Source organism: Cibotium barometz, chromosome 54 (genome assembly GCF_041138505.1).
Source record: "Cibotium barometz isolate CiBa-2024 chromosome 54, ASM4113850v1, whole genome shotgun sequence".
In the NCBI taxonomy this organism is placed as follows: Eukaryota; Viridiplantae; Streptophyta; class Polypodiopsida; order Cyatheales; family Cibotiaceae; genus Cibotium; species Cibotium barometz.
In genome coordinates, this window is record NC_141099.1 from 28,235,687 (window position 1) to 28,242,896 (window position 7,210).

General features: G+C 42.9%; 1 pseudogene; it reads right to left on the reverse strand.

The window, feature by feature from the left end:
* Nucleotides 1-4,496: 4,496 nt before the first annotated feature.
* On the reverse strand, nucleotides 4,497-6,657 carry LOC147608002 (3,9-dihydroxypterocarpan 6A-monooxygenase-like; annotated as a pseudogene).
* Nucleotides 6,658-7,210: the final 553 nt, after the last annotated feature.

Here is a 7,210-nt window from a genome sequence, read left to right on the forward strand (position 1 = left end):
CCAGAACAATCGCTGTATCTTGGAAAGTCATGCATTGTCCACATCAACACTGCTTTTAAGTCGAAGTGTCGAGAGGAGGGAGGCCTACTAATGTCCACCACTGCAACACCTCTCCATAGTTCCTCCAACTCATCAATCAGTGGTTCAAGATAAACATCCATATGCTTGACTTTATGTTTCCCTGGAATTAGAAGGGATAACATTAGATGTCCCTTCTTGATCGCCATTGATGGTGGAAGGTTGTAATTCACCAACACAACTGGCCACACGCTGTATGCGGTGCTTTTGAAACCAAATGGATTCACTCCATCCATACCCAGGCCAAGTCTCAAGTTTGTGGGCTCTGTTTTAAAGCTGGGCCACTCATCTTCAATATGCTTCCAAGCAGGAGTGTCTGCGGGAATTCTCCACATGCCATCATCCGATCGATGTGAGGAATGCCATGACATGAGCTCTGCTATGGATTTGCACTTGAACATGTGTTTGATGCGAGGAATTATAGGAAAGTGTCGCAAGACTTTACGAGGTACATCAAAACTCTTCATATCTGTTCTGTACCTTGCTTCACCACAAGTGGGACAATGTAGAGCCTCCTTATGCGTCCCACGAAAGAGAATGCAATCATTGACGCATGCATGTATTTTATCATAATCCAGTCCTCCAAGAGATGTCACATAGCGCCTCGCTATGTCTCTTGAGGTGGGTAGTCTGGTGGAAGCATGTTTGATAATAGCCTACATCCAATATCATCAATTATAATTAGTCTTAAATCCTAAACCTTAAACCACTAATTCAAATTTGTAAGTTAGAATGCTTACTTCAACAATGCATCAAGACTTGCATTGCTCCATCCATAAACTGTTTGTATATTAAGTAGTTCAAGTGAAGCACGTAAAACAGAGAATGTGCACCCTTCAAACACCGGTGTCGATGAAGCCTTATAAAGATGCTCTTGTTCCATATCATCGTCGTCCATACCTTTGGGATTATCCTTAAAAAGATTCCGCACCATATCATCAAGCACCTCCTCTTCCACAACTTCGTGGGGTGCAGGGCTATTGTCATCCCTTTCCCACTCATCTGTGACAATAGATCCCGAAGCTCCAGCATCATCTCGTCGACGCTTTACGTGCTCTCGTCGCGCGTAGGGTACCATGTTAGGGTGTGGTACTGCATCCTGCTTCAATTAGAGTTTATATATTACAACTCTATTAATTTAATTTGGATACCTTGAGTCATTTGAATACCATCAATTTACATCTACTCACCTCTAAACCTGTTTGATTCCATTCTCCAGACATGGAGATGTGATTCAAGGTAATTCGACGTGCTCGTACAATGCATCCTTGACATCGATTACACATACATTTGATTCGTTGTCCCAACCACACATCGCGATTACGATGACGCATTGTCTCATCTTCCCCAGAACTGCTTGAAGAGGTTGATGACATCCTGTGTACAAACCAGAAAACACAAAATCATAATATGTTTTTAATGAAAGTACAAAAATCGCGTGTATTGACGCGGCTATTTCCTAAAAATTGCGTGTATTAACGCGGCTACTTCCTAAAAATCGCGTGTATTAACGCGGGTAATTTCTGCAAAACGCGTGTATAAACGCACCTAAAATATCATACACGCGTTTATAAACGCGACGGTATGTTTAAACTAAAAATAGCCCGCCTTCCCCAAATATAGATTTTGAACTAACATATCAACACTGCTTGCGTTTTCGCCTGTTTTCGCCTCTTCCAACAGCAAGGAGGGAGCAGAGAAAGGAGCACACACGGGAGAAGGAGGGAGCAGAGAAGGAGCAGAGAAGACTCACTTTTTGAACTAACATATCAACACTGCTTGCGTTTTCGCCTGTTTTCGCCTCTTCCAACAGCAAGGAGGGAGCAGAGAAAGGAGCACACACGGGAGAAGGAGGGAGCAGAGAAGGAGCAGAGAAGGAGCAGAGAAGACTCACTTTTTCAGAGGTGAGTCACTTTGTCCTGTGCCTTGTCTCTTTCCTCAGATTTGTTTATGCTATTTGCTCTTTGCTTTTTGGGTTTGTCTCCGTCCTTTTGCTTCTGTGCACACGATTGGGTGAATGATTCTGACATTCTGGCAGGGGCGACAATGGTCCTTTTATAAGGACACTTTGTCTTTGTCGGGGGTCGGTCCTTTTGAAATTTTTTTTTCGCAGGTCGCGTGTAGAAACACGTGTAAAAGCGCGTGTACTCTGTCTGTAGAGTCTGTTCACGCGGATATACACGCGTTTTTTACGGGCGTATACACGCGTTTTTTGACGGGTGTATACACGCGTTTCTGCACGAGACTGCGTTTCAGAATTCATGATTTGCAGGCAACACATCTGACTTGAATGATGATCCGAGAAACCTGCCACTGTGCACAAACGCGAGTGGAAGGAGGCAAAGAAACGAGCAGAGGGTGGCGTGAAGAGCAAGCAGCATGTGGAGGCACGACGGATCCAGCTGGAGATCATTGGATCTTCGCATTTCGGATCTGGCGGCGTCGAGTCATGGGAGGCAGAGTTCGTAAGTATCTTGCCACTTTATTTGATTGTTTACTTAATTCATTGATTCTATGATTGTTTTAATCTTACAAATTGTGTTGATTATGATACAGCGACGGGTTACGGGGAGGAAGCCCACAACCCACGATACTGCGTATGCTCGTCGACATAGCAGACGTGACACGTGGGCCCTCTTCAGAGCCGAGGGACGTATTACGGACGCGCAGTTTGAGATGGCCATGAGACCATACGGTCGACAGGTACTTGAAAATTCTAAACGAATGATTTTGGTTTATTGAATTACATATATATATACTTATATACTATATATTACTTGAACAGGCACAAGCTGCTGATGATCCACCGGCCGCCACTGCAGAGGGTGGACGTGAGCACTACTCATCGGACATTCCGACCGATGTGAGCTCATCTGAGCATGGAGGGAGCACCGAGTCATCATCTGGGTCTTAGTAGTACTCAGACTTATAGTATCACATTCCATATTGAGGATGTGATTGTATATATTTTTTTGTAAACTGAAGCCATGGGTTACTTCGAGATATGGACTCCCTTGTATACATGTATGAAATTTTGATAGTAATATTGAATTGATTGATCGATAGTATTACATTCATGTCTGTCTTGAATCGTGTATTGACAATGTATGCATTCATGTCGTTCTTGTCTTAATCTCCCTCGTGCATATGTTCTTCGTGGATGGTCTAATGGGATGGTCTAATGCACAAAAAAAAAAATCCAGAGAGTGCTATTGGGTGCTGGAATGCTGGAACAGTATTCAGGCACCAAATAGCACTCTCTGGATTTTTTTTTTTGCTCTCTGTTCGCGTGTATAAACGCGTTAGAACTGCTAAAACTCGTGTGTATCTACGCGGATACTCTGTAAAATACGCGTGTATTAATGCGTCAAAACTGACAATTACGCGTGTAACAGCGCATCTAAATTAAAGAAACGCGTGTATAGACGCAGGTATCAACGCGTCTGAGACATCTGAACTGAACAGAACGCGGCTATACTACCGTGTATAAGCGCGTCTAAATTAAAAAAAAGCGTGTATAGCCGCATGTATCAACGCGTCTGTGAAAAGAACACGGCTACACACCCGTGTATAAGCGCGTCTGAGAGGTGCTATACACGCGCTTTTACACGCATGTCTGTGGCCGCGATGATACACGTGCTGATACACGGGCCCGCTACTTTTTTTCACAAGTCATTTTTAGCGGCTAGGAGCGCGGGTATGAGCCCGATCCCTTGTAGTGATGTAAATGTTCTTTTAAGTCTTATGACATACCTTACTAACGGGACATGGTAAAAATATTGGCACACAAGAAAAAGGTAAATAAATAATCTTACTTCCTCTAATAAAAGGGAAAAGAAGAGGAAGGCACATCACATAATGGATAATAGATTTCAAGTCTATAAGCCAAATTTCGGCTAAAGAAAATATATAGTCTTTATTATTTCCAAAGGTGTTTAGAAAATAAAAGAGAACCCACCAAGCAAGAGTGTCATCAACAAGCAAAAGATTAACAAACTAATAGACCTATAACTAGATTAACTATTTAAATAATCATATTATATTCAAGACACATAAAAGGAGTAGGTATAAAGTGATAAATCTAGGATAAAGACAATGGGTAATTGTTAGAGCTTGATTCTGTACAACTAGGCTGATTGGAAAGTGTAACTTAGTCTTACCACTTTCATTTAACAATATTGAATACACCTCCTTTAGTTTTTTAAGTATTTAAACTCTCATTCAAAGAGTAAATAATGCTAAGGCATTCCCATGATGGCTAGAAATATATCTCTAAGAAGATAAAATTTCTTTACACAATCATCCTCCCGTGTTTTGGAATTATATGATGAAGTACATGATTTGGTTTAGAGGTTAGAGATACTTTAGAGCTCTTTTGGGACATCATCTTTCTTGGGAGGAGAAATTGCATAGCTTGGTTATTGAAGCCCTTCATAGACATGTGCAAGCAACCTGGGTGTAGGGATGGTAGGTAATGGGGAGGCCATCATAACAATCCATCCAAACATCTCGGAAATATCAACTTGTGTGAGAGACTCTGGAAGTGCCCAATCAAAACCTTATACTAGGCTTGCCAACATGATGTGGATGTTCACCAAACCTAGTGTGAATGCAGGACACTTTCTTCTACCCGACCCAAAAGGCAATAATTGGAAGTGATGGCCATGCGGTTTCACTTGACTACAACTCTCTTCCAAAAACCTCTTTGGCTGAAATTGTACAGGGTTCTCCCATACATCAACATCTCTTCCCATTGTCCACACGTTTATGAATGTACGGGTCTTGGGTGGTATCATGTACTCATATATTTGACACGATTGAATTGATTCATGTAATAACAGTGTTACATTTGGATGTAATCGCATAGTCTCTTTAACAATTGGAAGTGATGGCCATGCGGTTTCACTTGACTACAACTCCCTTCCAAAAACCTCTTTGGCTGAAATTGTACAGGGTTCTCCCATACATCAGCATTTCTTCCCATTGTCCACACGTTTATGAATGTACGGGTCTTGGGTGGTATCATGTACTCATATATTTGACACGATTGAATTGATTCATGTAATAACAGTGTTACATTTGGATGTAATCGCATAGTCTCTTTGTCAATTGGAAGTGATGGCCATGCGGTTTCACTTGAGTACAACTCCCTTCCAAAAACCTCTTTGGCTGAAATTGTACAGGGTTCTCCCATACATCAGCATTTCTTCCCATTGTCCACACGTTTATGAATGTACGGGTCTTGGGTGGTATCATGTACTCATATATTTGACACGATTGAATTGATTCATGTAATAACAGTGTTACATTTGGATGTAATCGCATAGTCTCTTTGACAACTGCATTCAAGTAAGGTAGGTTATGGATATCTATCTCTTGGACAAGGCGTGTTTTTCCCACTACACTATCAAGCTCCTCTTGTAATGCCTTTAAGGTGGTCGGGTTAGCAAGGAGCTCTGCAAGGGCCCACTCGATAGTGATCTAAGATGTGTCTATTCCTCCTATGAACATATCCTGCATCAAAATCCATTCATTTAGAGAGTGAGAGTGTCATTTGCATCTTCATGATACTCTAACAACCTTAGCAATTAGTAAATTTGGGGAATTAATAGATCGTCAATTATTTCGAAAGGAAAGAAGAAACAATTCTAGGACTAACCCATACATCCTCTAAATTTAAAAAATACTTTCTTTACCGTTAGCACCGCCTTGATATTAGTATCAAGGATATCCCCGACTGACAGCAGCACGTGTAACAAATCCTCAGGAGAGTCGGTACTGGCCTCCTCCTCCCCTTCTTTTGCTTTTCAGTCGCGCCGACGGTCCACCACCTCTTGCAAGACGCGGCTCATCCGTTGTCCCACGCTCTTCATGCGCCTTTCATAGCCTTGAAGGTCCAGACAACCCAAGATAGGGATGAAGTCCCCCAGGTTGGACACGCCAAGAAGGTGCATGATCTCGTTGCTAAGGTCCACGATGTTGAGCGAAGGGTCGGACTGAGAGGTAGGGGCTAGCTCGGATAAGCGCTTCCCCTCCGCCATCTTGGAGATGATGTTATTGGATGCAGCGAGCAGCTTTGGGCGTATGTGGGGCGCTTTCCGCACGCACAGAACGCAAGAGGGCATGAACCTCCTCTACCCGGATGGGCCTGAAAGATTCGACGCGCTTGCTGCTAAAGAGGTCTGTGGCACAGAGCTGGCGCATGAACCTCCAGTATGGGCTCTGCGGGCAGAAGGCGATGTCGGAGCAGTTGAAGCAAACGTGGACGGCCGCAGCAGATCGTGGGGGGGAGGCGAAAGCCTGGTCGTGCGTTTGGAGTATCTGTTTTGCCGTTTCAGGTGTTGAAGCGACGATAGCGTCGACGGAGCCCAAGCGTAGCGACATCAAAGGTCCATGCACTTTAGCCAGCTGAAACAAGGACTGGTGAGGCAGCTTACCTAGCAAGTGCAAGCGGCCAGTTATGGGTAAAGCTGGAGGCGCGGGTGGCAACCTATGGTGGGCTGTGCTGGCCGCTTTCTTGAACCACACGATGCCGATCATCACACAGGCAAGCACGGTGGGGAGCAAGAGGAAGCACACACAGAGGCCTTCCGCATCTACATTTGATGACACGTCTACAACTCCCTCTCGCAGAACACGCTACACTTTTTATTTTATTTTGATTTTCTTTCTTCCTCTTTTTTTATTCATTATTTTATTTTGAATTTCTTATCCCTTTTTCTTCTTCCTTATCCTTATTTAAATAATTTAAAAAATCACCCCATTTTTTTTCTCCGACAGCTGCTAAAATATATTTTACTCGTGAATGGGCTAGTTTCCGCGTTGCTATTGTTTTAAAAAAACAAAGATTTGCTATTGTTTTAAGCGACTTTCATAATATGCAAGGTTTTGTTTTTTCACCCTTCACTGTAAATAAATTTTCTTTTTTCACCCTTCATTGTAAATAAAATTCCTTTCATATTATGAAGTTGGTGGAGGAACCCTTGGTCATGTCCCACGAGTGGTTGCATCCAAAATACTTTCAAATTGTGATTTCAAGTTGTGATGAGTCACTTAGGGTGCCATATTATCCACTATAATCTATGGCTGCATCGGCCCAATGGTATAGGGATCCCGATGGTCCCACGACACC